We start from the raw sequence: 27667 nt of genomic DNA, 5'->3' as shown, positions 1-27667 counted from the left end.
ACACACTTCCGGGCACAATTCAAAGTGCTGGCTTTAGCTTATAAAGCCCTAAACGGTTCTGGCCCTACTTACCTCTCTGAGCGCATCTCCTCCTATGAACCGACTAGGACACTAAGATCATCTGGGGAGGTCCTGCTCTCAGTCCTGCCTGAATCACAGGCGCGCTTGGCGGAGATGAGAGACAGGGCCTTCTCAGTGGTAGCCCCTCGGCTGTGGAACGCCCTGCCTGCAGATATCAGATCGGCCCCCTCCCTGCTGGTGTTTCGGAGGAAAGTGAAGACCTGGCTGTTCAAACAAGCATTTGATTAAACAGTGTAATTGAACATAGGAATACGGAATAATGGATGACAAGACTGGATTCTGATTTTACTGTTGAGGCACTAATGATTGTTATACTGATGTTAATGATTTCTGCGATAATTGTTTTCAATTGCCCTATACTTGTTTTGTGATATTTTGTACTGATGTTGTTCACCGCTTTGAGTCGCCTGAGGGCTGAGAAAAGCGGTATAGAAATAAAGCAAATAAATAAATAAATAAAGCAGATAATGTGGGATTTTATACAACTGTGTGGAAGGAGTCTTGGTTTAATGGAAGTTCATTCGGCACGGACCTTCTTATTCATAGTCCTACCTGAAATCACTTCAATAGCCAGAGAGAAATCAGCTTACAGAAAGACCTGGCCAAATATAAGACCAGCAGTGAGATTTGAATAAAGGCATATACAAATACTATATATAATCACACAATCTACCAATGCTTCAGTAGTGCAATGTTCCAAAACAAGGAAATTCTGGAAGAGATGAAGAACCATTCAAGTGACTAAGCTCAAGATCCGGCATTCCCCAAGCATGAGTTTGCACTACTGCATTATGCAACATGGAGAATGTCTCACTGCTGTAGAATTCAGCCACATCCTTTATGGGTAAACCATTAGTAACCACTAGAACTAAGAGACAGGGAACAGCTTTGGTAAAGCCTAATTCTGCATTTGGTGAGTGACTGGGAGCCTGAAGATAGAAAGAGTAGCTGTTAAACCATAATTTTATAGCCTTCATTCTTTTGCATAGCACTAGAAACATTATCAGAACATATTGGGACTTACTGAAGAATTTTGGTTTTTTTCACTGACAGATAGCTCAATGATTGCTTTGCCTTTGCAACTGTAAGGGGAAGTGTCTCACGCACATACTTTATAGTTATAAGAATGACTGTGATTGAGAAAAAAGGGTTGAAATGTTTAAGAACACAAGAGCCATGCTAGATCAGACCAATTACCTTTGTAATCCAGCTTTTACAGATTGGTCAAAAAGAAGCCCACAAGTAGAGCGGGGCACAAACAAAATCTTTCTAATTGTTTTCCTTCTAATCTCAGTGCAACCTGCTAATACTGTGGGTAATATACAATATAGCACATGAGCTAGTTTTTTTAAGAAGAAGAAAGAATTGTAAGATATTTACATAATACTTGAAGAACAGGGGGAACTTTACAGTTGTTTTGATATCTTCATTAAAATGTCACACAGCCATGCAGTGACTTAAGACCAGATCAGATGGGAAACCACATTTGAACAGAAAATCAGCTCATGGAAAGGAAGGAGTATAAGTAAAAGGCTGCTGATTAGGGTCAGGTCATAGCACCTTAGCAAACACGGAAAGGCTGACAGGATGCTATGAAAACAAAAACAAAAATACTCCACAGCTCCTTGCTTACCAATCTCCACCAACCCAGTCCAATCCAATGCAATACTATTCAGAAGTTAGTACTACTAAATGCATGAGCGGTTGCTTAAAGGTGCTTGTGACAGAATTTTAGGACTACAACTACCAGAATGCCTCAACCTATTGAAGACTGACTGAAGGATACTAGGATTTGCCTTTTTAAAAAAGCATCTTTTCTATACTCTGCCATGAGATTGTGGCATTGTTTCCAAGTCCTTTTGCCCATGTTACTAACAGCACTTCCAGACTGTGTCAAAATTCAAAATAAATAAGTGGGTTTAAAAATTGTGGGACCTGATAGCAATTCCAGACACAGAACTGTAGTACTGGGAAATGGTCCCCCACCATCCTGACACCTTCATTTGTAGTGGATTTTACAAATCCGCAAGATGGACAGAGGACACACAGCAATTTTTTTGTTGTTGTTTTAATTCTCTTTGAGATGCACTGGATTGTATATGCACTCATGGAGATATCTCAATGTACACACAAGCAAATTTCTTACCTTTCTTATTACCCAACTATAAATTCAAGCTTTGCTAAATTTCAGAAAGATCAAAATAAATGGAATGATTGCAAATAGTTCTAACTGTAATTGCTTTCCAATTGTGCTTCCGTTTAACCACCTGTGTGTCCACGACTCCATTTTTGACAGCCCTCATCAGCTGTTTTGGGCATTTAAAACATGCACATGCGTTGGAGCAGTCCATACCAGGGTATAGGAAGGAAGTCACGTGTTTTCCATGACTGCAGGGATACACAATCATGCGAATATGGACATTTTTGGGCAGAGTTGGGTGTTAAGCACACCTTTTAAACATGTGCGCTCTCTCTCTCTCTCTCTCTCTCTATATATATATATATATATATATAGCCTTTGCTGTTTGGTCAATTGGTAGCCCTTGATGCTAGATAGCATATTTCACCTATGGCTCTTTGTTTCTCATACCAATAGAGTTTAGCAACATTTTAATAGGAAACTACCCCTCCCACACATTCAGTTTTTTCCTTGTGCCCTGCTTTCCACAGCCTCTGTGTAAGGAGCCATAAACTGTATCTTCTGTTCCCTTAAAATGCTGCAGTAGATTCCATTTGCTAATACTAACAGGAAATCCCATGAATCTGCCTCATGGCCTTTTACTGACTTCACAAATCCAATTGATACAGACAGAGTCAATTTCTGAAACTGCAGCTGTCTACACTTACAAAGCTCTCACTGTTAGATAAGGAAGTGCCAGCTGGAACAAGAAGTTTCTCTTACTACTCTCGATGCCATATTCTTTGCCAAGCGGGCAGCTGTCAGCTTGGGTGGTGGCAAAAAGGACATAAATGGGAAATGCTGGGATATGATCCTGCACACTCATCCCAAAGCCATGTAACTGTTAAGCTCAAACCAACAGAGAATGGAAAGTGAGCTAAACCCAGGCTCAGAAGAATCAAGGGACACTTATGTCTTTGCTTCTGATTTCCTGTGTGCCATTGTGTTCCCCTGAAGGCCAAAGGGAGGGGAAAGTGGCTGGCGAGTAACTGAGAATATTCAGCCCACAGGCTAAGGCAACTTTGTTTCCCCTTAGGGAGGCAAAGAGAGGTATTGGCAAAGTGATGGCATTTTCATTGGCCGTCTCTTTCAAAATATTTCAGGGAAAAGACAATAGATGGAGACAGGAAAAGTCCATAGCTGGGTGGTAAATCCATCTGTGCGATGAGTGATTTGCTTAAGTTTTAGGAAACAAGTCAACAATAAATGAGTTGACAAGGTTAGAAGTACTCATGTCATTTAGCTTTTACCCTCTTGAAATTAAGCACAATATTGGCTATTCATAATCAGCATTCAATATACCAGCACCTCCAAAACTCCTAGTGTATGTGTTGTGCAGTAAGCCAAGACTTGGGAGAACCTCCCAAGAAAGCACAATAAGCAAAATAATCTTTTCTTATGTGCCACGTAGGCAAACCATAAAGACACTTTATCAGTGAATTATAGGGATCAGTAATGGACCATAGAAGACAGGCATGTAGCGGGGGGGGGGGGGGGCTCGGGGGGCTTCAGCCCCCCCTGAAATCTTCATGGTGGTTCACGAAAAGGCCTTAATGGTGCATTATTTAAACTGTTATGTTTATTCATATTATGATCTGATCACCATACTCAATATATCCCATATGCATGGGGGTATTGGGGTAATGATACAAAAGGTTTGCTAGGCTAGACCCTCTTTCACTCAGACTCAGCCCCCCTCAAAACTCAGCCCCCCCGAAACCCCCCCTGAAAAAAATTCAGCCCCCCCCCCCCCAAAACGAAATCCTGGCTACAGGCCTGATAGAAGATGACATACAAAAGAAGAACATTTCTTAGGTAAGCAGTAGCTCAATATTTCATGCTTGCATGGGAGAAAAGTAAAATAGCTATGTCTAGATTTTCTGTTTCTGCAAAAAAAGGGAACATATAGAGACATAACTTTTTTTTTTGTTAAATTGCAACAGGCACAACATCTCATTTCTAGTTCAGCCATGACACAAGATGTGCCTTCTTTTTGCACTTAACAGTCTTGGGGCCTCACTGTGCCCAAGAGTCTCCAAAGTAGAAACAGAAAGCCCCAGATTATATACAGTAAGGCACCCAAAAGATATGTTCCCAAATGGGTCATAATTATGTGAAACAATGCATATGACCGAATACATTATCTCACTTTCAGTCCCAGCATAGAGTTGTATTGGGGGACCTAGAGATTCCTAGAGATATCTCCACTCTAGCTATTTGCTAGGTCTTCCAATGTAACTTTGTGGTAATGTCTGGAGGAAGTATACTTCTCCAGATTCTCCAATCTACCAAAATCCTTGAAATACCATTTTTCGCATGGGTAGGTAAGTGAAACTGAGCTTATGTTTTTATTTATTTACAGGAGCCTTACTGTACTTCTTTCATCCACCTTGATTTGTTTTATTTGCCTTCACAGCAATTCTGTGCAGAATTTAACTTGTTGATCCATATAATGGGAAACTGAATTCAAGTGGCTGGTCTTTTTGTAACTTCTTTCACAAGACAGTGGTGTTGGTGGCACACTTTGTCAATTTCTGACAAGTTCCATGAAAGAAAATCGAAAAAGTTAAGTCCTCCACTCTTCTTTACCTCTGACAGCAGAAGCAATGGCTGCTTTTATTGTTTCTCTTTTTGACAGCCTCATCTCAGGAGTGCTGGAGTTCTTTCAGGAATTCTATTCATGCAGAAAGATCCTGGGGCTGATGCTACGGTGTAAAGTAGCTTTCTTCCAAGGAAGTTTCTAGGTTAAAAAAAATGACATATCCATAGGAGGCTGCCATTTTCCCCATAAATATCAACTTCTGAATGAGATGGCATAATGTAACATTATTGTGTGCATGGTCTGGAGAGAAGAAAAATGTGGTTGAAGCTTCCATTCCCTAAGAGGTTCTGTTCTGAGGATGAATTTTATAATGGCTTCCCATTGAACATGGGTCTGCAACATGCAGACTATGCCTTTCTGGTAAGTGTAAGATTGTTGTTTTCCCTCATCACACTACTACCACTACCATCAAGAAAACTGAGGATAAAATTGCTGCTGCTTATAGCACTTCAGTAATTTGTAGGGGAGGGGTGTCATCCCATGGCTCCCAACTTTTCTTCAATACAAGCCCTTTCAATACACAGAGAGAAAAAACCTAAAGTGATAAGATGCTGATAGCTTCTGCATGGGGGAACATGTTGGGGTGCTAGAAGATAATATGAGTACTTGAACAATACAGAGGTCCTTTCAAGTCCAACAACATTTTACAGCACTGAGACAGATGCTACAGAAAATGTTTCATTCACAAGCTGGGCGTGAAAATGCCTACTACCTCCTCGTACCCATGGCACACTGTTTATTTCCAGCACCTGACATTCAGAGATATTGCTGCAGAATATGGAAGTCCCATTTTAGCTCTCACAAATGACAACCAGAAATAGTAAGGATTTGTGTGCTGGTAGCTCTGTTCAGTGATCATGTAAACAGATATCCAAGTCGCAGGGCCATTTGCGTTGGCCCTTTTTGTAGTTTCCTTGACTAGCTGGTCTCTTCCTTATCTGGAACAAGAAAGACGCTTCTGCTTATGTTTGCTTGAATAAAAATGGTACAGTTGGCAACCTCGATAAAGCAGAAATTCCTAGTGACTTGTGGAATTCTACACAAATTCAGATGAATGTTAGTAAAACTTCCCCCAACACTCGCTTCTCAATCCGAGAGGTTTGAAAACAGCAATGCCTGGTCTGGAGACATTGAAGACAGGGCTTGCCTCTGACTCATATCCAGGCATAATTCCTCAACAGAGTTAAGGAAGCCTCCAGAACGAGGCCTTGGTAAGTTGCCACTCCATTCCCTCTCAGTGCTTGCCTCTACAGAAATGTGAGTTTGCAGCTGAATTCCATCTGTGGTGGAAATCGGCTGGCAACTTGGTATAAGATTACTCGATGGCCATAGAGATCTCTTTTCATAATCTGTACATTCGTTGTTGTAACTCGCTGCCTGGGAAAAGGGTTCTTGAAGGGAATAGTAGCTCGTGGTTGAAAATAAACAGCCCAATCTCAAGCTGTAAATAAAGCACTACATATGTTTTAGTGGAAACTTTATATAGGGACCTATGCAGGTTGCGTCGATGGAAAGTAACTTGTGGCTTTGTGGGATTCCTAATATAAATATATTTGACATAAAAATTACTATCTTAGAAGGCAATGTGGATGGATTGGAAAATACTTTCTTGTATGCAGACCAATGTAAACTGTTTAATAGCTAGAGAGAGACTTCTACACACTTTCTGAGAGAAGCCCTTCACTCCGCACCCCCGCATGCTCCCGCCATTGCCAAGGCTTCTGCCCCATACAATCTTCCACCTCTTTTTACAGAAATTATCCTTCCAGCATAGCAATCAGTTCCATGGCTTGTCTTTGGCTCAGTGCAAATTGCCTCTTCTGTCCTCAGATTGCTAGCTCTTTATTCCATGAATTCTTTTCATAATGCCATAATTGCAACATTAGAAGGCGAGCTTAACAGAGCCACTTCTGAGTGCCAGGGCCACATAGTAACTTAATTAAATAAACAGAAATATAATTAGTATGTAAATATTTCCTTTCTTTAATTCCTAGATATCCTGCAAGTGTGTTAAGTGAGATAAAATTATTGAAGAAACAACGTTCAGCTGTTCTCCCCCACCCTTGTCTATCCAGTCCTGTCTGCCTTCATCAAATGTTGCGAACATTGCCATTTTTCTGTCAAGCGAAATATGCCCTTGAACATAAAAGGCTCTGATAGCTAAATATGTTTATCACTGGAAAGGAACCAGGAGAAGTTAATTGTTCTGTCATGCATAACTGCTGAGTTCCTTCCACAAATTATTTGCAACAACTGCTTTCTCCAAGAGTATAACGTTTCAGTTTCATAAAGGAAAAGATGAACAGATCATAGTGTTACTCTGACACGTACATCACCAGAGGACACTTCTCAGAGCTGTCCTAGTGAGGTAAATGAAGTGGCATGGCTTTTTCTGTGTCTAAGGATAACACAGAGAATTCTCCTTTTCTTTTCTTCTTTTCTTTTCCCCATTCTTTCTGACTTTCTTCCTTTTTTGATCATCTCTAGGTCTGCCACCACTGTCCTTGGAGATCTTGGATTTTACCTGGAGTTTCTTCCAACACCATTCAGATTTTTCATTCTCTTCCTCCTACTTACTGCTGCTACTGTATCTCTTTGCCCACCTGCAGATTCTTTCCCCTCACTTAGGTTTGAATCCTGTTCTCTCTTGCAGTCAAGGCAACCTAGCTAAAATTTACTAGCATTTTGTAATACCGCTGGCTTTCCATATCTATTTATTCTACATCACTGATTCTATCATCCACAGCTTGATTATATTCCCAAAAATATTTCCAAAAAACAAACCTTGATTTTGTTATTTTATATAAGGGACTTAATTTACTACGCCATTGTACAAAATCATTGTCCCTATTTACAAGAAGGTTGATAAGCAAGATCCCAACAATTATCAACCCATTAGCCTCTTAGATATTGATTCTAAGTTTTATATCAAACACCTGTGAAACAAATTAGAGGATTTGGAATTTGTTAACCACATTATTTACCCTGAACAGGCTGGCTTTAGGAAAGGACAGAGTACAATTGACCAGTGTTTGAATCTGTACCTCTTAGCCCAACAAGCAATCGTGGGACCAGTTAAACATCTGTTTGTAGCCTTTGTTGACCTGGATGCAGACTTTATCAATATTAAATTGACAGAAACTTCTTCTGGCAAAAATTGACTAATGCTAATATAGATAAACATCTGTTGCTCCTTATCAAGGCACTATACTCTGATACCACTGCTAGAATAAGAGTTGGCATCTCTGGCTCATTAACTGATCCAATTCACACCAGCAAAGAAGTAAAACAAGGCTGTCTGCTGGTACCCACACTCTTTAATTTATATTTGAACAATATAATAACAGCACTTTCAGGTCCAGAATTGTTTCCACCCTCAGTAGGATCAAAGAAGATTTCTGTCTTTTATATGCAGATGATATGGTGTTAGTCTCATTTGCCCAAATAGGTCTAAGAAGGCTGCTTACTAATCTTGGCATATACTGCTCTAAAGAAAAGGTGAACATTAATTATAATAAAACAAAGATGATGGTGTTCAGAAAGTATACCCTACCCTGTCTCATAAGCCTTTGATCTAGAATTCAAGAGAGAAGCTGAATGGATACATTTATAATCAAGGCATTCAAATGGACAAACAGGCTATTATGTAAAGGTAAAGGTTTCCCCTGGACATTAAGTCTAGTTGTGTGTGACTCTGGGGGGTGGTGCTCATCTCCATTTCTAAGCTGAAGAGCCAGGGTTGTCCATAGACACCTCCTAGGTCATGTGACCAGCATGACTACACGGAATGCTCTTACCTTCCTGCCGAAGTGGTACCTATTGATCTACTCACATTTGCATGTTTTTGAATTGCAAGGTTGGCAGAAGCTGGGGCTAAGAGCTCACCTTGCTCCCCAGCTTCAAACTGCTGACTTTCAGTCAGCAAGTTTAGCAACTCAGAAGTTTAACTTGCTGCACCACCAGCCCCCCCCCCCCCCAAACAGGCTATTAATAGGTCCAAACATAGTTCAAGTTGTACAGATTTGACCATGAAAGTGCTATGTACCTAACCAATCTTACATTCCCTAAACTCAGACAAACTTTTACAGCCCTACAACTCCAAAGTATGCCATCAGCAGTACTGGATGGTAGATACTCGGCCACTCCTTTGGCTTGTTGGCTATGTGCATGTGGGACCCCAGAAATTGAGGATCTTTCCCAGTACAGGTGAATGTGCAGTTCCTAGTGAATGTCGCACTTGCATCGCTGCACTTCATGATATATATTTTGCACGCTCTGTTCTATCCTGCCTGCATCCTGCTTTTAACTGTTGGGTTTTACAATGTGTTTTGTGCAGATGCTTCTTAGATGTTATTTCTGTTGGTGTAAATGCATACGATCATTGGTTGGAGCATTAATAAATTGATTTATTGTACAGAATGGGACCTGAGCATCCATGGATTTTGGTATCCACAGGGGGGTTCCTGGAACCAAATTTCAGCAGATAACAATGGCCTGCTCTTTGGAATTTTGTATAGCATTTCTCGTTGAAATTCTCTGATTTTATTTTCTAATAGATGTAAGTATAAAACAACTGACAAATAATGACACTATTGAGAAAAACAAGAACATCGTCTGATACTGGGTTGCTGTGAGTTTTTCAAGCTGTATGACCACAATCCAGACCAGTAGCATTCTCTCCTGACATTTTGCCTGCATCTGTGGCTGGCATCTTCAGAGGTACTGTTGGCAGTGAAGCAAGTGGAGTGAATATAAATCTGTTGAATGTCCAGGGTGGGAGAAAGAAGCCGTGTTTGTTAAAAACAAGTGTAAATGTTGCCATTAGGAAGCTTGAATAGCATTGAGTAACCACAAAGCTTCAAAGTCAATCAGTGAGGGTATCTGCATAGAGGTAGCCTGGTTGTTGCCTTGGGGCATCCTCTGTTTTGGGAGGAGTTAACTGGTACATGATTGTTAGCTGTTTGGAGTTCTTCTGTATCTGAGCAGTGTTCTTTATTTACTATCTTGATTCTGGTATCTTTTAATACTGGCAGCTAGATTTTGTTCATTTTCATGGTTTCCTCCTTTCTGTTGAAATTGTTCACATGCTTGTGGATTTCAGTGGCTTCTCTGTGTAGTCTGTACAGCCCGAAAAACTCACGGAAACCCAGTGATTCTGGCCACGAAACCCTTTGACAATACATAGTCTGATAATAATTCTCTTTTTGAACTTCTGGAGCCTAGTGACTAGTAGTGACCTCCTTGGGCCCATGTAGAACAACTATTAATCAAACTAGAGACTTTTTCTCATTGTTACGTAATTGCTTGCCCATCTTCTTCCAAGAAATACTCAGTGTTAAAGTGGTTGCAAGTTGTGTCTTCTCAAATATTCTGTATGATACAATCTACACATGCAGTGATAAAACTATGGAAAACCCCTTTTCTTAAATGAAACTCTCCAGTTCAAGTTGCAAAAACAAAAACAAAATCCTAGGTCCAAGTTGCCATGAAACTGAGAGAAGTCATGGAGAATTACATTTCTGTATCTCACTCTACAAAGTTCTCTGAATTTCTTATCATTAGAGCAAAACAAATAACTTTATTTTGCTATCACTTCATTTCCATGCTAGCAGTGGAAACTGTCTAATATTTATGTACATTAATCAAACATTACAAGAAAAGTGATGAAAACCATTATTAGTAAATTTATGTTTATTTGTGTTAGGAAACATTTACCTCACAATTTCAATCCACTTGCATCACTCAGGACAGTTTATAAAAATTAAAGAGTAAATCACTACCATTAAGGTTTGGATGATGGGAGTGGGAGGGGAAGGACTGTTCACTATTATTGCGTTGTATAATTGCCTTGCAACAAAATCAAGAAGAAGAAGAAGAAGAAGAAGAGGAAGAGGAAGAAGAAGAAGAAGAAAAGTCTGGATTATTGATTTTGCCATACCAGGTGACAGTCGCATTGAGGAAAAACAACAGGAAAAACTCAGCCGCTATCAAGACCTCAAAATTGAACTGCAAAGGCATAAACCAGTACAAGACCTCAAAATTGAACTGCAAAGGCATAAACCAGTACAGGTGGTCCCAGTGGTCACTGGCACACTGGGTGTCGTGCCAAAAGATCTCATCTGGCATTTGGAAACAATAAACATCGACAAAATCACGATCTATCAACTGCAAAAGGCCACCATACTTGGATCTGCATGCATCATTCGAAAATACATCACACAGTCCTAGACGCTTGGGAAGTGTTTGACTTGTGATTTTGTGATATGAAATCCAGCATACAGATCTTATTTGCTATGACATACTGTGCTTTTGTGTCAATAATAATAATAATAATAATAATAATACTTTATTTATACCCCGCTACCATCTCCCCAAGGGACTCGGTGAGGCATACATGAGGCCGAGCCCAAAATACAATACAAGCAATAACAACAACAATACAAGCAGTTTAAAAACAACAAAACAATGAAACAATAACATAAACATTATCAAATAGGACAACACACTTTAAAAACTATGGGTAGGCCAAATGTAATTAAAATTAAAATAATGCTGGACATGGGCAAAGGAAGTGATAGGGCGGTTTATGGAAACATACAAGCAGACCTAAAAACAATATGAAGTGCCAGACCCATAGCCAGGATTTCGTTTCGGGGGGGGGGGGGCTAAAAATTTTCAGGGAGGGTTCGGGGGGCTGAGTTTGGGGGGGGGGGCTGAGTCTGAGTGAAAGAGGGTCTAGCCTAGCAAACCTTTTGTATCATTACCCCAATACCCCCATGAATATGGGATATATTGAGTATGGTGATCAGATCATGATATGAATAAACATAACAGTTTAAATAATGCACCAGTAAGGCCTTTTCGCGAACCACCATGAGAATTTCGGGGGGGGGGGCTGAAGCCCCTCAAGCCCCCCCCCCCCCCGGCTACATGCCTGTGAAGTGCTTTGGAGGACAAAGTGCTGTGGGATCATTATTCTGGAAAGGCACACTGGAACAACCACATCTTCAAGCTCCTCTTAAAGATTGCCAAGGTTGTGGCATGCTTGATGTCTTTAGGGAGTGAGTTCCAGAGTCGAGGGGCCACCACCGAAAAGGACCTCTCTCTCGTCCCCACCAATCGCGCTTGCGATGCAGGTGGGAGCGTGAGCTGTAATAATAATAATATCAAATAAAAGGAAAAACAAGATAATTTTTAAAAGGTAAAGACTGAAATTATCCTTTAAAAAAAATCCTGAAAAGGAAGGTTCATCACCAAAAAATGCATCAGCCATGGACAGCAAATAATTACTGGAACAGGCACATATTAAATGATTCACAAAATAAGGAAAGAAACCAAAGAAAATCATGGTTAACTTGAGATTTGGTTTGAATTCCTGATTTAGAAAATTGCATTGGATAGACCACATCAGCTCTAGTTTCTGATACCGAACATATGCCATGGTCAGTAATAGGGAAGGAGTGGCAGGCAGCATGAAAATAATAGAAATAAAATAAATTAAAAAATAAATAAAAAGGAGGGAAGCTCGTGGACCAGATTTTCTTCCTTGCAGCCCACTGGTGGTCCGTGGTCCAAAGGTTAAGAACCACTGTGCTAGTCAATATCCTTCTCTTAAGTAGATAAAGCTTTTTTTGTTGACTTGTTTACTGCAGACATGCTGCAACAACCCAACACCAAAAGTCTGTGTTTCCATGCACTTTCTCCCAGGTTAATGCTGCTAAAGTCAGAAGATGAGGAGAAAATGGGGCTGAGTGAGCATAACACAATCTTTGAAAGGTGAATTTAATAGCAAAGTCTTTGTTAACCAAGGTATGTCTGTGTTTGCTGGAAAAGGCTAACTGGATTCTGCTTTAACAGAAGTATAAAGTCCAAATAATGGCACTCTTCTGTTCTACCTACTAGATCATCCTTCATGTTGAATAATGTGTCTAGTTCTGGACACAACTATTTAAATAATGATCCAGGGCAGATAACAAACAGATTAAGAAACCTAGAGTTCAAGTCCTCTGGAAATAGTTCAAGAAATTGGGTATGTTCAACCTAGTGAAAACAACAATACCCTGTTGTAAGCAAATCTGCTTTCTGTTAGTCTAAAAAAAAAAACTGCCCTTGCCAATGAAACACAATCAACATATGGCCTTCCTTCATCTCTGATTTGAATGAATTGACATAATGGTGCAAGATGGATGAGTGCAGGTCATTCCAAGGCCAAATAGTCATTGTATATATTGTATATGTTGATGTGAAATATCATTGCTCACAATTTTCTAGAATGTCAATTATATGCAATATTCCTGCTTCTTGGCAGGGGGTTGGACTGGATGGCCCATGAGGTCTCTTCCAACTCTTTGATTCTATGATTCTATGATTCTATATTCTAGTCTTAGGGAGCACAATTTATGTCTTTTCTCAAACATATGGGAAATTAGAGGTGAAGACAAATTTTAAACTTTCTTCTATAAGGTTCTGACACAAAACGTTGCTCTTTCATTTATTATTTATTTATTATTTATTTATTACTGGTGCTTTTACCCCGCCCTTCTCAACCCCTGGAGGGGGACTCAGGGCGGCTTACAAAAAAGGCAGAATTCGATGCCTATACATAATAATACAGAGTATACAAAAATATAAAAGAACGAAGAAAGCAGATGATGTAATGAAAAGGACCTCACTACCTCTGAGGATGCTTGCCATAGATGCAGGCGAAACGTCAGGAGAGAATGCCTCTAGAACAGTGGTTCTCAACCTGGGGTCCCCAGATATTTTTGGCCTACAACTCCCAGAAATCCCAGCCAGTTTACCAGCTGTTAGGATTTCTGGGTGTTGAAGGCCAAAAACATCTGGGGACCCCAGGTTGAGAACCACTGCTCTAGAACATGGCCATATAACCTGAAAAAGTCTACAACAACCCAAAAGGACAAATATTATATAAATCAGGTTTTCCTCTTTTCCTTTTAACTTTCATGTGGTTTATCAGAACTTGGAATTTTTTCCAAGGTTTATATTGATATGGTGTATTATCACATTCAATAATTTTTTACTTACTTAGCCATTAATAGCTAAATCTCAGTCCCCAACCAGGATTGGCGGTTTTTGTCATTGTCATTTAGCAACATTTGGAAACTGAAATATGGATAGTTTCTGAGCTAGACATTATACATTACAAAAATGAAGGTTATGATTAAACATTGGAAAGGGCTTTTCCAGGCAGGGCCCAAAATGACACCTCTGGTAAAAGACAATTAATTCAGGACAAAATAGGTAAACAGTGCTTTGTCTTGAATGAATTTAATACCCCATTAGACTTGGGCCTTCTTGAAAGGCCCAGGTCTAGTGAGGTATGGGGCCTGTGGGGACTTACCCCTGGGACTTCTTCTGCAGTCCCAGGGGTCAGTTATCACATCCATCTCAGTTCTTTGGACTCCATGAGCCCAGAGGCCCGAGGAGGGCACCCAACCTTTTCCTACCCCAAGCAATTAAAATTAAAAAAACTCCTGCCCCTGTCCCTCCCCTGTCTCCTGGCGTGTCATTTCTACAAGCCAGGAGGACTACTGGCTTTAAGGGCTTTGGCGGGGTTAGGTGGCCCCATGCTACACTGGCATGGGGACACCCCCCACCAGGAAACCCTGGGTTTTGGGAAGGGTGTAGGGGCTTAAACCCATGCTGAAGTGGGGTTTTTAAGAGTGGGTTTAAGCCCTGTCTGGAAGTGCCCAAAGAGTTTCCTGATGGCACAAATCCTTTCCGTGGAATAGACTGCCATAGAATGTGGTGAACATTCCATCATCAGGTGTTTTCAAATAATTCTTTAACACTCAGAATACATTCTTCTTTTGGTAGCTTTGCCAAGTTTCACTTAATATTATTCAAGATGCAGCATCAAAAAAAAAAAAAAGCCTCTGAACTTTGGATCAATTTAACCTTCTAAACTAGTCAGTTTTTTCTAGATCAGTAGTGATCCTCTGAGGAGGCGCTCCACCTTTCTCATGGGTTGCAAAATCTTTTGCGGTCTCACTAGAAGTGACATTGCATCACTTCTAGTTGCCTTTCTAAAGCAATTTTCATCTTTAAAAAATGTTTTGGGGAGATGACCTAAACCACTGCATATGAATTGTGAGTCCTGACCCCAAAAGGGCCCCCTTAGCTCAATGTTGGGGTCATGAAAAATCTGGCAACAGTAAAAGTTTTATGAATGCCACCCATGTACACAAATCTGTTGGCAACAATGTGTTGTGTTTACAGTGGGCTCTGCACTTTGAATATGCTTGAGCTGTGCTTTGCAAGAAGGAGAACTAGCTTGTTTAGTAAGTCCTGCAAAAGCTGATAAAAGACCATTTCACATGGGGCTAAAATTGGCAGCATGTGCTAGTTTAGCCCAGGTCACCCACAGAGCCCACTGGTTCCAGTCAGACGATGCTGGCACAGCTTTGTGGGTCAAGGAGGGCAGAGCCAGTGCATGCCACTACCAGGGCAACATGGGACACTTCCCGTGTTGCCATTTGAATCCATGGGGGGAAGCCACACACTCATGCTTTCCCCCATCTGATCGCCCTCAGCTGGAGTCGGGCAATGTGGGGCATGGGGCAGCGGGTTCCTCATGCCCCTCTTCAAAGTGGAGCACCTCCAGTGGTTGTGTTTGATTGTTATACTTATTTTATATACCTATATACCTGAGGCCACACAAAAATTTATCAGGTGGAAAGAAGTCATGGGGGCAGAGGGGAGATTAAGAAGCTCTGACCTAAATCACAGCAATCTGGAGGCTTTTTTACTGTTCCGTGGGTGAAAAAAATCTCCAAATTGGCACGAAAGCATTGAATGGGGGGTTAGGGGGCTTCTAGGTGTCCCCAGAGGGGTTTTGGTGGGGTTTGGGGTTCACATGTATCTCATTCTTTCTCCACTCCTGTCATGGAAGAACAGCATGTACCAAGCACATCTATCATTTCCCGCAAGCCTTCATGAAATAACAATAGAGGTATCACCATGATTTAGGAGTTTTTTTAGAACAAAGCAAACACAAAGTAGACATTTTAGTTTCTTCTTGTACTTTTTCTCATTTGTTGGTGTCTAGGATGTGGAAGGGCTTCTGGGAGAACAGTAGCAACAGGTGCTTACTTGGACACTCAGAATAGCCTCCTTGAGCAACAAAAAAAAAAAAAAAACAGGACTAGCAAGATACAGAACACTAATTATAGCCAAACACTTTCCTTGGAGCTTCTGGCAATAGCTTCCTTCATTTCACAGTCTAATCCCATTACTTACAGCTGACAGCAGTCTTTCCCCCTCTCTCTCTTATACACACTGACACACATGGGGGGAGCAGAAAAAGAATGCCAACAAAACCTTAATGATGCTTCCTCTCAACCTCTTATTATATCAGCATGTCCAGCCATTTTTTAAAATAAGAAGACTCAACATTAGCTAGTTTCAAGGCAAAATAAAGTGCCTTGTAGATTCCACACACACATCACAGTTACTCTTAAGACCGAGTGATTGGGGTTTTTTTTCTCTCTGCATGAATCTGGTGTTTTCAAAAAGGATCTGCTGATGAAACATCTCACATTATTGTAAGGGAAGTAGTGATGTAATCGGGCACAGAGCTTAAAAATAGATGCAGGAAAGCAACAGCAGAAGCAGCAGCTTTATTCCTCAAAGGGAAGGAAGATCATGTGTTGCTTCTGAAATTCATATGACCTGTTTGATAAAGCCACAGTGTGCCTCCACATTCCTATGGCAGAAACAGCACCAGCACTCTCTCACATATGGAGGTAACGCTGGGGGGAAGAAGAAAGGCAGGAGGGGAAAGGCACCAGAGAAAACTGTCAGCTAGCACAGATTCCAGCTGTCGTCTGCACTCACTGCTTCCTCAAAAGGCTTTGGTTCTTACCCTCCTAACATAAACCTGTCAGTTTTCCTTCAAACAAGTTACATTTCCTCAAAGATCAACGAAAAATGTCTCTCTCGCCTATTACAATTTATACAATGGAGGGACCTGGTGGCTCCAGACAGGATCTGGATACACTTTGGGCTTTTTGTGCTGCACAAACGCCCACCCGCCAGTAAAATAACACAGCACTTCTGTAGCTCGGCGGGCTTGAGCCGGTCCCCCCACCTCCCACTACAGCAAAATGGGCCTCTTCTCTTAAAACATTATTTCCTCCAAGTTTGCACTCTGGACAGTTTGATTGTTCTGAGGCTATCTATTTCTTTCAAATCAGCATGATAGCACCCTTAAGAGAATTCAAAAATCTATAAAATAGTCCCTCCACATTGCCTGAGGAGGTTAGGCATGCCTGGCCCCAATGAATGTAGAAAAACTCTCAAAAGAAATGCTTTAAAAAAACAGATAGAATACTTACCTACGTTTCTCTAGGTTCTCCAGTGCAAGTCTGTGATCAGGTTTAGCTAGAAGTTGACTATAAAATCCTCTGTAGAGAAATCTCAAGATCCTCCAATGTGACTTCTGGTGCAAGTTGACAACAAAGTCATAGTATTCTGAAAAATGAGATATTAATCAAATCCACAAATAATAAAATCTGCAAAAATGAAACCTGCAAACAAGGAAGATGACCATACTTTCAGAGGTATTTTGATTGTACTTTACCTGCATGGCAGGGGGGTTGGACTGGATGGCCTTTGTAGTCTCTTCCAATGAGAAGATTCTATACTCTATTCCGAAAGGAAAATAACCCCCTTTCTACATTGCCATATAAAATCCATATTATCTGCATTGAACTGGATTATATGGCAATGTAGACTCATATAATCCAGTTCAAAGCAGTTAATGTGGATCATTTCTTTGATAATCTGGATTATATGTCATTGTAGAAGGAGACTAACTGAGGTCTTCATTGTCTGGATTTGTGCTAATTGTCTTGCTAAATGTTTCTTTCATTTCAGTACATACTCTTTTCTCTGCAGGAGATAGTTTTCCCTCTTAAACATCTGTCTATGATAGTTCAGTGGCTTGCAGTGTTGGAGATACTTCTCAAGCCTCCACTAGTTATTTGTTATGTGTATAATTGCTTACTGTATTGTATATACAGTTTGGTTTGCAATTATATCTAACCTCTTTGTTGTGGGAGGGGCTGCAGACCTTGTGATCAGAACTGGACATGTTCAGGACTCAAGGCTCCATTTTAGTTTGTAGAAGCCATTTGACTCTTAGAGAAAGTAGAAGCCATCTGTATGCTTTTAGAAGACTGCAGGAACAGTTCAGTTTAGACTTCAGTAAGATGTATGCTTAGAAACTTATTAGACTCTCACAACAAGAGAGATGCTTTGGACTATGGATTGTTGTTTCTAGGGAAGATGGCCTGTGTTACCTACACAGAGAAATTACTTAAAATCTTATTGTAACTGGATTCATAAAGAAAGTACCTGTATGCTGTATACAAGAATTTTTGCAAGTAGACCAACTCTTACTTTTCAAGAAGACTTGTTTATTTTGTCTCTTGAGAGCATGTTTTAAAGGCAAATATATTTTAAGGGAGAGTAGATGTTTTTGGGCAACTTCAAGAAACACTTCTGAAACTGTGAAATATGTGTTTTTATACATTGGCATGTCTTTGTCCCTAACAGAATTCAAAGACATACCTAGGTACATCAGTTTAACAGCTGAAAGATCTAGTTGCCCTGCATGAATGCCGATGAATGTCATTTTACAAAAAGAGTTATGACTTTTAACAAGGTAATGCCTTTCATTTGACCAGTGGTTTTCCAAAAAGGTTATGAATCCCATTTCCCAAATGGTTATAGAGATTCACATTTTCCAAAATTTCAGTAACTAATGTAATAAAATCAGCGTTTCTACACATTTAAGAATCAGCAACCCACAGAGCCCATCACATTATGCATGCCTCAACTGTGGGTTCCAAGTAGTTCACCATTTTTAAAGTTTTGGTTTTTCTCACAATTCCTAAATAGATTATTTATTTATTTATTTATTTATTTATTTATTTACTGTGCTTATAGACCGCTGTTCTCAGCCCAGGGGCGACTCACAGTGGTGTACAACATGTAGAGAATAAAATGCAAATTACCAAACATAATTAACAACAACTAGCAGTATCCAAAACATTGTCATAACAACATCAACATCAACAACAGTCTCAAATATCAATAATACAAATTACAAAAAAGTCATTCGCATCGTCTCATCGTTAAGCCACAATCCAAAATCGTTTTCCGTTGTTCCATTCCTATCGTCATTGCCACTTATTGCACTTCTTGTTCAAACGCCTTCTCGAACAGCCACGTCTTTAGTTTCTTGCGGAATGTCATAAGGGAGGACGCCAATCTGATGTCCACAGGAAGGGTGTTCCACAGCCGAGGGGCCACCACCGAGAAGGCCCTGTCTCTCGTCCCCACCAGGCGTGCCTGTGAGGCAGGTGGGATCGAGAGCAGGGCCTCCCCGGACGATCTCAAAGTCCTCGTGGGCTCATAGGCCGAGATGCGGTCAGATAGGTATCTTGGGCCGGAACCGTTTAGGGCTTTATAGGCCAATGCCAGCACCTTGAATTGAGCCCGGTAGCAAATCGGCAGCCAGTGGAGCTGGTACAACAAGGGCGTTGTATGCTCCCTGCGTCCCGCAATTAGCAATTCCCCTAATGTTACACCAATGTGGGGGGGGGGGGGCAGCAATGGAAGTAATCTCTGTCAGGAGATATTGCCTGAAGGCAGGAAATATTCATCAGAAAGACCACTCCAAAGTTCCAGATTCAATCTCACCTCTCACTGCTCGTGGAGGATTTCTAGTACCTTCTAGGCTAATCATTGTTTGGCTATCTAAACAGAAGAAAAAATGAACTTTGTGCACGTGTTTTTTTATTGTTGTTTCAACCCCTGGTGACAGTTATGCCTGCTACTAGAGCATTAAGCCACTATTGCTGCTACTTCTGTTATGGCAGGGAAATACCCAGCAACATTTAAAGGCAAAAGATAGTTTTAAGGAGAGATTCTAGAGAAAGAGGGAGCTCCATGAAATGAGGGATGTTTCACACTATGATAAATTGTAACATGAAAAACACGATAAACTGCAAACCTAAATTATCTGGATGAGCTGAACATAGCCAAAAGAGATAGATAATCATATTCTTAACTATACATGAGTGTTATTTTCCATGGGTTTTCTGAACGTCTATGGTCATCTATAAAATTTAGGACAGTCATCCCTCCACATTTTCAATTTTGACTTTTGAAGACTTTTGAAGATTTGATTATTCACAGATTTGATTAAAAACCATTTTCTCTAGGAAACTCTAGGTCCTCCGGTGTGACTCTATAGTCAACTTTCATAGGGACCCCGTTCCCCTAACTTCAATGAATGTGAAAGGCTGACTATATTAGGATGAAATTGTCTAGTCACATGTGTAAGATTATCTGAACACCTCTGGGAATTAGATCTGGGTAAACATGCATAGGATTGTACAGCTGGGTGGTTGAAGTTTGCAGAATAAGAGCCATGCTGTTGTTAGAAGGCAAATGTATTGGAAATATTTGGAAATCTAAATTTGGAGTGCGTATGCCAGGCCTGTAGCCAGGATTTCGTTTCAGGGGGGGGGGGGGCTAAAAATGTTCAGGGGGGGGTTCGGGGGGCTGAGTTTCGGGGCGGGCTGAATCTGAGTGAAAGAGGGTCTAGCCTAGCAAACCTTTTGTATCATTACCCCAATACCCCCATGCATATGGGATATATTGAGTATGGTGATCAGATCATGATATGAATAAACATAACAGTTTAAATAATGCACCAGTAAGGCCTTTTCGCGAACCACCATGAGAATTTCGGGGGGGGGGGGGGCTGAAGCCCCCTGAGCCCCCCCCCCCCCCCCGGCTACATGCCCGGCGTATGCTAGATCTATTTAATATAGTTCCATACTTTTCTGGAAATCAGATTGGGTTGATAAGCATCTACCAATGCTGCAACAAGATTGAAGAACAACATGGTGGACTTTCCAGATGGACTCCCAAGTATTAGTGTTAGGTAACTTTCCAGAGATGGATTGCTTTCTGTGGATGTAAATGAGACCATGAAAATAAAGAACCAGTACTGTAATTTCTTTCAGACTATAATTAGCTGCATTTCCTTTTGTAATCTCCAAAACCTAAGAAGTGTGCAACCCTGTCATTGGAGCAATAGGATAATTATTATAGTACAAACTGTTAAAAGTAAAAATATCCCTCATTTTTCTTTGATGTTTAAGAAAGAATAATTAATTCAAAGACATGCAAAAATTAGGGGAATTTAAAATACAAAACAAATGGAGTCTAGTCTTGTTGAGGTACTGTGTGTCTTTCATAGACATTTCCTAGCTTGCCCAACCACAATGGAGCCCCTGCCACTTTTCAGATTTACACTAGAGGGGAGTTGGTTTATCCTTCTATACAGCAACATCATTAAACTATTCCAGTTAAAATGAGTATGACTTAAAAGGCTCTTTGCCACAGCTCTGTGCTCTCTCAAGTGAACTATATCATTTCCGGAATATGGAACATTAAAGCAACATTATCATACTTCTTCATAAAATAGACTCTACAAAGCAAACAAAATCTTTTGCTTTGTATGAGGGTTAGGCAAGTATCAATCTTGCTGGCCTTTTTTTTTTTTTTAGATCCCCAATATCCAGGTACCTTCCCTTAAAATAAAAAAAGGTTACCTTTGAGAGCATTATCATAGAATCATAGAATCAAAGAGTTGGAAGAGACCTCATGGGCCATCCAGTCCAACCCCCTGCCAAGAAGCAGGAATATTGCATTCAAATCACCCCTGACAAATGGCCATCCAGCCTCTGCTTAAAAGCTTCCAAAGAAGGAGCCTCCACCACACTCCGGGGCAGAGAGTTCCACTGCTGAACGGCTCTCACAGTCAGGAAGTTCTTCCTAATGTTCAGATGGAATCTCCTCTCTTGTAGTTTGAAGCCATTGTTCCGCGTCCTAGTCTCCAAGGAAGCAGAAAACAAGCTTGCTCCCTCCTCCCTGTGGCTTCCTCTCACATATTTATACATGGCTATCATATCTTCTCTCAGCCTTCTCTTCTTCAGGCTAAACATGCCCAGTTCCCTAAGCCGCTCCTCATAGGGCTTGCTCTCCAGACCCTTGATCATTTTAGTCGCCTTCCTCTGGACACATTCCAGCTTGTCAATATCTCTCTTGAATTGTGGTGCCCAGAATTGGACACAGTATTCCAGATGTGGTCTAACCAAGGCAGAATAGAGGGGTAGCATTACTTCCTTAGATCTAGACACTATGCTCCTATTGATGCAGGCCAAAATCCCATTGGCTTTTTTTGCTGCCACATCACATTGTTGGCTCATGTTTAACTTGTTGTCCACGAGGACTCCAAGATCTTTTTCACACGTACTGCTCTCGAGCCAGGCGTCCCACATTCTGTATCTTTGCATTTCATTTTTTCTGCCAAAGTGGAGTATCTTGCATTTGTCACTGTTGAACTTCATTTTGTTAGGTTTGGCCCATCTCTCTAATCTGTCAAGATCGTTTTGAATTCTGCTCCTGTCCTCTGGACTATTGGCTATCCCTCCCAATTTGGTGTCATCTGCAAACTTGATGATCATGCCTTCTAGCCCTTCATCTAAGTCATTAATAAAGATGTTGAACAGGACCGGGCCCAGGACGGAACCCTGCGGCACTCCGCTCGTCACTTCTTTCCAAGATGAAGAGGAAGCATTAGTGAGCACTCTCTGTGTTCGTCCACTTAACCAATTACAGATCCACCTCACCGTAGTTTTGCCTAGCCCACATTGGACTAGTTTCCTTGCCAGAAGGTCATGGGGGACCTTGTCGAAGGCCTTACTGAAATCCAGGTACGCTACATGCACGGCATTCCCCGCATCTACCCAGCTTGTAGCTCTATCGAAGAAAGAGATCAGATTAGTCTGGCATGACTTGTTTTTGATAAATCCATGTTGACTATTAGCGATGACTGCATTTGTTTCTAAGTGTTTGCAGACCGCTTCCTTAACAATCTTTTCCAGAATCTTGCCCGGTATCGACGTGAGGCTGACCGGACGGTAGTTGTTTGGGTCATCCTTTTTTCCCTTCTTGAAGATTGGGACCACATTGGCCCTCCTCCTATCTGCTGGAACTTCTCCCGTTCTCCAAGAACTCTCAAAGATGGTTGCCAATGGTTCCGAAATGACTTCCGCTAGTTCCTTCAGTACTCCTGGGTGTAGTTGATCTGGCCCTGGGGATTTGAACTCATTAAGAGCGGCCAGGTATTCCTGGACGACTTCTTTCCCAATTTGGGGTTGGATGTCCTCCAATCCCTCATCCACTCCATCTTGCTGAGGTTGAAGACTCTCTTTTTGTGAGAAGACCGAGGCAAAGAAGGCATTAAGTAGCTCTGCCTTTTCCCTGTCCCCTGTCAGCATTGCCCCATCTTCTCCTCGAAGAGGTCCTATCGCCTCCTTCTTTTTCCTTTTTCTACTGACATAAGAATAGAAGCCCTTTTTATTGTTTTTAATGTCCCTGGCAAGTCTGAGCTCGTTTTTTGCTTTAGCTTTGCGGACCTTTTCCCTACAGGAGTTGGCTATTTGTTTGAATTCTTCTTTGGTGATTTCTCCCTTTTTCCACTTCTTGTGCATGTCTCTTTTGTGTCTTAGCACAGTTAGAAGTTCTTTGGACATCCATTCTGGCTTCTTTGCACTTGTCCTATTTTTTCTCTTTGTTGGCACGGTTTGCAATTGCGCCTTGAGTATTTCACTCTTGAGAAATTCCCATCCATCCGTAGCTCCCTTGTCTTTTAGTATCTGTGACCACGGAATGCTGCTCAGCGTTTCCTTCATTTTTTGGAAATCAGCTCTCCTAAAGTCCAAAATGCGGGTTTGACTTGTCTTAGTTTCGGCCTTCCTTTGTACCTCAAATTGCAGGAGCACATGGTCACTTGCCCCTAAGGATCCTACCACTTCGACCGCATCGATCAGGTCCTCCGCCTTTGTTAGGATGAGATCAAGAGTAGCCAATCCCCTTGTTGTCTCTTCTACCTTCTGGACCATGAAATTGTCTGCAAGGCAAGCGAGGAATTTGTTGGACCTTGTACTCTTGGCCGAGTTTGTTTTCCAGCAAATATCGGGATAGTTGAAATCGCCCATGACTACTACATCTCTTTTCTGTGCCTGTTTGGTCAACTGTTGGCAGAAGACTTCATCAAGATCTTCCTCCTGGCTTGGGGGTCTGTAGTAGACGCCTACAACGACATCTTTTTGAGTCCCAGTTCCCTTGATTCTTATCCAGATGATTTCAAGTTGGTTTCCCAGGTTGCTGTCTTGAATTTCTTCTGCAGCATAAGAGTTTTTGACATATAAGGCTACTCCGCCTCCTCTCCCCTTTGTTCGGTTTCTGTGAAAGAGGTTATACCCCTCGATATCTACATTCCAGCGATAGGAGTCATCCCACCAGGTTTCAGTGATGGCTATGATATCATATTTGTGGTGTAGTGCTAGAAGTTGGAGTTCGTCTTGTTTATTTCCCATGCTCTGTGCATTAGTGTAAAGACATGTGAGCCCCTGGGATCTTCCCTTGAGCTGTTTAATTGGGATTATTGTGCTTTTGGTACTTGGTCCTTGTTGTGTTTGTGCAGCCCTCCGTTTAGCCTTCTGGCGATTCCCAGACATTATGGGTAAAGTAGTGTTCGCAAGGCTGTTGTCCCCCTCCCCCGGTGGACCTAGTTTAAAGTGCGTCTAATGAGGTTTGCGAGTCTGTGAGCAAAAAGGTGTTTTCCTACTTGTGTGAGATGCACCCCATCCCTTGCCAGTAGGCCATCCTCCTGGAATAGCAGGCCATGGTCGAGGAAGCCAAAGCGTTCCTCCTGACACCATTTTCTAAGCCAGTCATTGACCTGTACTATTTTTCTGGCTCTTGTGGGTCCGTGTCTTACAACAGGGAGGAGGGATGAAAAGACCACCTGTACATTACATTCTTTTAGCATTGCTCCTAGAGCTCGAAAATCATTTGTGATCTTTTGAAACGTATGCCTTGCAGTATCATTGGTTCCTACATGAATCAACATGAGGGGAGGACGGTCATAGGGCTTGAGGAGCCTGGTGAGCCTCTGAGTGATATGGTGTATTTTTGCCCCCGGTAGGCAGCATATTTCTCGAGCCATCCCATCTGGTCTGGAAATGACAGCTTCCGTTCCTCTAAGGAGGGAGTCGCCTACTACCAAGACCTGTTTACTTTCAGGAATGACAGGGCCCCTTTTGTGCAATGTAGTGTGTAGGTCTCCAGAAAAGTGATCCTGTTGGTGTGAATTGTGTAGGTGAAAAGTGTTGTCCTTCTCCTCGACATCCCCGGTGCATTCGTCAAGGACAATCCATTGAGATTCGTCCAAGAGCCTATGGTTCTCCTGTATGTGTTCCTGTTGCTCCTGGTCTATGGTTGGGGATGGTACCCCTGCACGATTGTGCAAGTGTGAATGTTGTGAAGTGTTGTCCCAGTCAGGGCTATCCCCTGCACACTGATCAAGGATGAGCCACTGATCAGTATCTAAGCCATTCTGGTCTTCCCCAATATGTTGTGTTTCTTGGTCAGGTGCTAGTTGTGTGAGAATTTGGAATCTATTGTGTAACTGCAGCTGAGCGGAGTATTCTGAGGAGGCTTCTGGGTCCTATGTGTCTTTCTAAGGGTGACATTTCTCCAAGCCTGAGGGTTGTCCACATCTGAGGTGCTGTTCTGTTGAGCCTCCCCGTAATGTTGGTGTGATATGGGCCGCGTGTCTAGGCCAGTGTGGTGTGTGGTGTCTAAGAACAGCTCAAGTTCCTGAATGTCCTTAAGGGTTTTAATACGGACCTCGAGTTGTCGTATCCTGTGTTCCATGCGAGTGATCTGTGTACACTTGGGGCAGATGTAATTGAGTAATTGTAGTGTGAAAAAGCTGAACATGCCACAGCTTGTGCATGAGATGGGAAGTTTTCATGTTTGTTCCATCTGGAGGTTGCTAATGACCTCCTCTGGTGTGTGTTTGATGTTGTTGTCTGTATGCAGGGGTGAAAGTATAGGTTACTGAGTGTACGAGTTCTGACACTGGTTTATATAGGATAACCAGGAAGCCCCGCCTCTGAGACAGAGCAGTTAATTTTTAAACTCAGGAAGCCCCTCCCCTCAAACAGAGCAGTTAATTTTTAAATGGAGGAAGCCCCACCTCTCAAAGAAAGCAGCGCTGAAAGCTGTTAAATTTAAACAAAGCTTACCCTGAAGCAGAAGGAAACAAAATGGGTTCCTGCTTCCTCAACTTCTGTGGAAAGCCCAGCTCTGCTATAGGGTGGAAAGCCCAGCTCTGTGGAAAGCCCAGCTCTGCTATTATGGGTCTATGAGTTTGTTTTCACCACCAGAACTGAACTGAACCCACACTCTTTCCTCACAATAATCTGGGGCCTGTTCACACTAAACAATTAATGTGCTTTGATACCACATTGTCATACTTCCATCCTATGGAATCCTGGGATTCATAGTTCAAAAAAGTATATTTAGAATTTTCAGTCAAAAAGGTCATGGCACACCAAACTACAAGCTCTAGGATTCCATAGGATGTAGCCTTGGGAGTTAAAGTAGAATCATAAAACTAACCCAATGGATATCTCAATGGGCCTGTGGATTTTATCTTTTCTTGATCTTCCTAAGTAACTTCAACCACTTCTTCTTTCTTCAAAGTCGTTTTATTCAAGGAAAATAGACTTCTGAGGCACCTCATGATAGCCGATCCTTATTTTGCCTTTGTTGGATTTTCTGAAACAACAAACCTGTTTTATTTTATGAGTTCCCCTAGGGGTGAGAAAAGCGGTATAGAAATACTGTAAATAAATACATTATTTTATGTATTATTTATTAGTATTGATGTGGTTTGTTTCTGGTTTTGTCTTTTTTATCTTACTACATTCACAGTATTTATTGTTTTTCCAACATACTCATAGTGTTACCCTGTTGCATTCTGATGGCTGAAATATCAAAACTTTTTACATTCTTAAACCATGGAAGATGTGCTGTCCAGTACTTCTCTCTGTTTAATTTGGGCACTGACTCTTCTGTGCACCAACCCTATAGCAGGGAACTAAAACACAGTTCTTGCACAACTGTCAAAACATCTTATGGGTAATATTAAAAACATACTTATAAAGTGAATATGTGGTGTAAAACTGGGGTGAGGGAGCCATAAGGATCCAAATGGTGGAGATCAGTACCATGTTATTATTATGAGAAAACTCAATACACCACTCAGGTCTCTAACACTTGGGCTGATTTGTGTGTTAGGTGGATCTGCAACTTATGATTAATTATAATTGATGCAATATGTTAAAAAACAGTTACTTACCTCAGTTCCTTCACTTCTATTGGAACAGGTAAATAGTATGTTGTGGTGGCCATCCTCAAAAGTTATACTTGTAAATAAAAGTTTTCCCACTTATGCAAGAAGGCAGCCCAGTGCAAGTATTCTGAGGTTTGCAGTCAGAGTATTGTTAGAGTTCAGCTAAATTTATTGCCCGTCTAAGGAAAGTGGAATGCGCTCCCCTTGGTTTTGTTGCAGCATTGATTTGCAATTAAATTCTGTTGGCCTTCATAAATGAAACAGCATGTCTATAATGGAGGTACATATGATGTGTATTATGACTATATAGAGCACAGCAAATCTTGTTTCATCTGACAGCAATGAACAGAGTGTTTTAGTCATTCCAAATAAGAATTTGTAGAATTCTGTTTGCAGGGCTTTGTGATTTAAATTAAACATCAAATGGCAAAATTGTTTTTGTGATCTTTGTTGTTCCAAGGAATTGTTTATTCTCTTAACAGTTATTGACAGA

At 41.3% G+C, this 27667-nt stretch overlaps 1 long non-coding RNA gene across 1 annotated transcript in view; it reads right to left on the bottom strand.

The window, feature by feature from the left end:
- Nucleotides 1-27402, bottom strand: part of LOC137095957 (uncharacterized) — a 133383-nt gene extending 105981 nt beyond the window's left edge. The window contains exons 1-2 of the long non-coding RNA XR_010909101.1: nt 27181-27402; nt 17219-17354 (exon numbers count right to left, since the gene is read on the bottom strand). This is a non-coding gene — a long non-coding RNA (uncharacterized lncRNA). The remainder of the gene's footprint in view (nt 1-17218; nt 17355-27180) is intronic.
- Between the last annotated feature and the right edge of the window lie 265 nt (nt 27403-27667).

This window comes from Anolis sagrei, chromosome 1, assembly GCF_037176765.1.
Source record: "Anolis sagrei isolate rAnoSag1 chromosome 1, rAnoSag1.mat, whole genome shotgun sequence".
Classification (NCBI taxonomy): domain Eukaryota; kingdom Metazoa; phylum Chordata; class Lepidosauria; order Squamata; family Dactyloidae; genus Anolis; species Anolis sagrei.
Note: the sequence above shows the minus strand (reverse complement) of the source record. Positions and strands in the feature narration are given on the sequence as shown.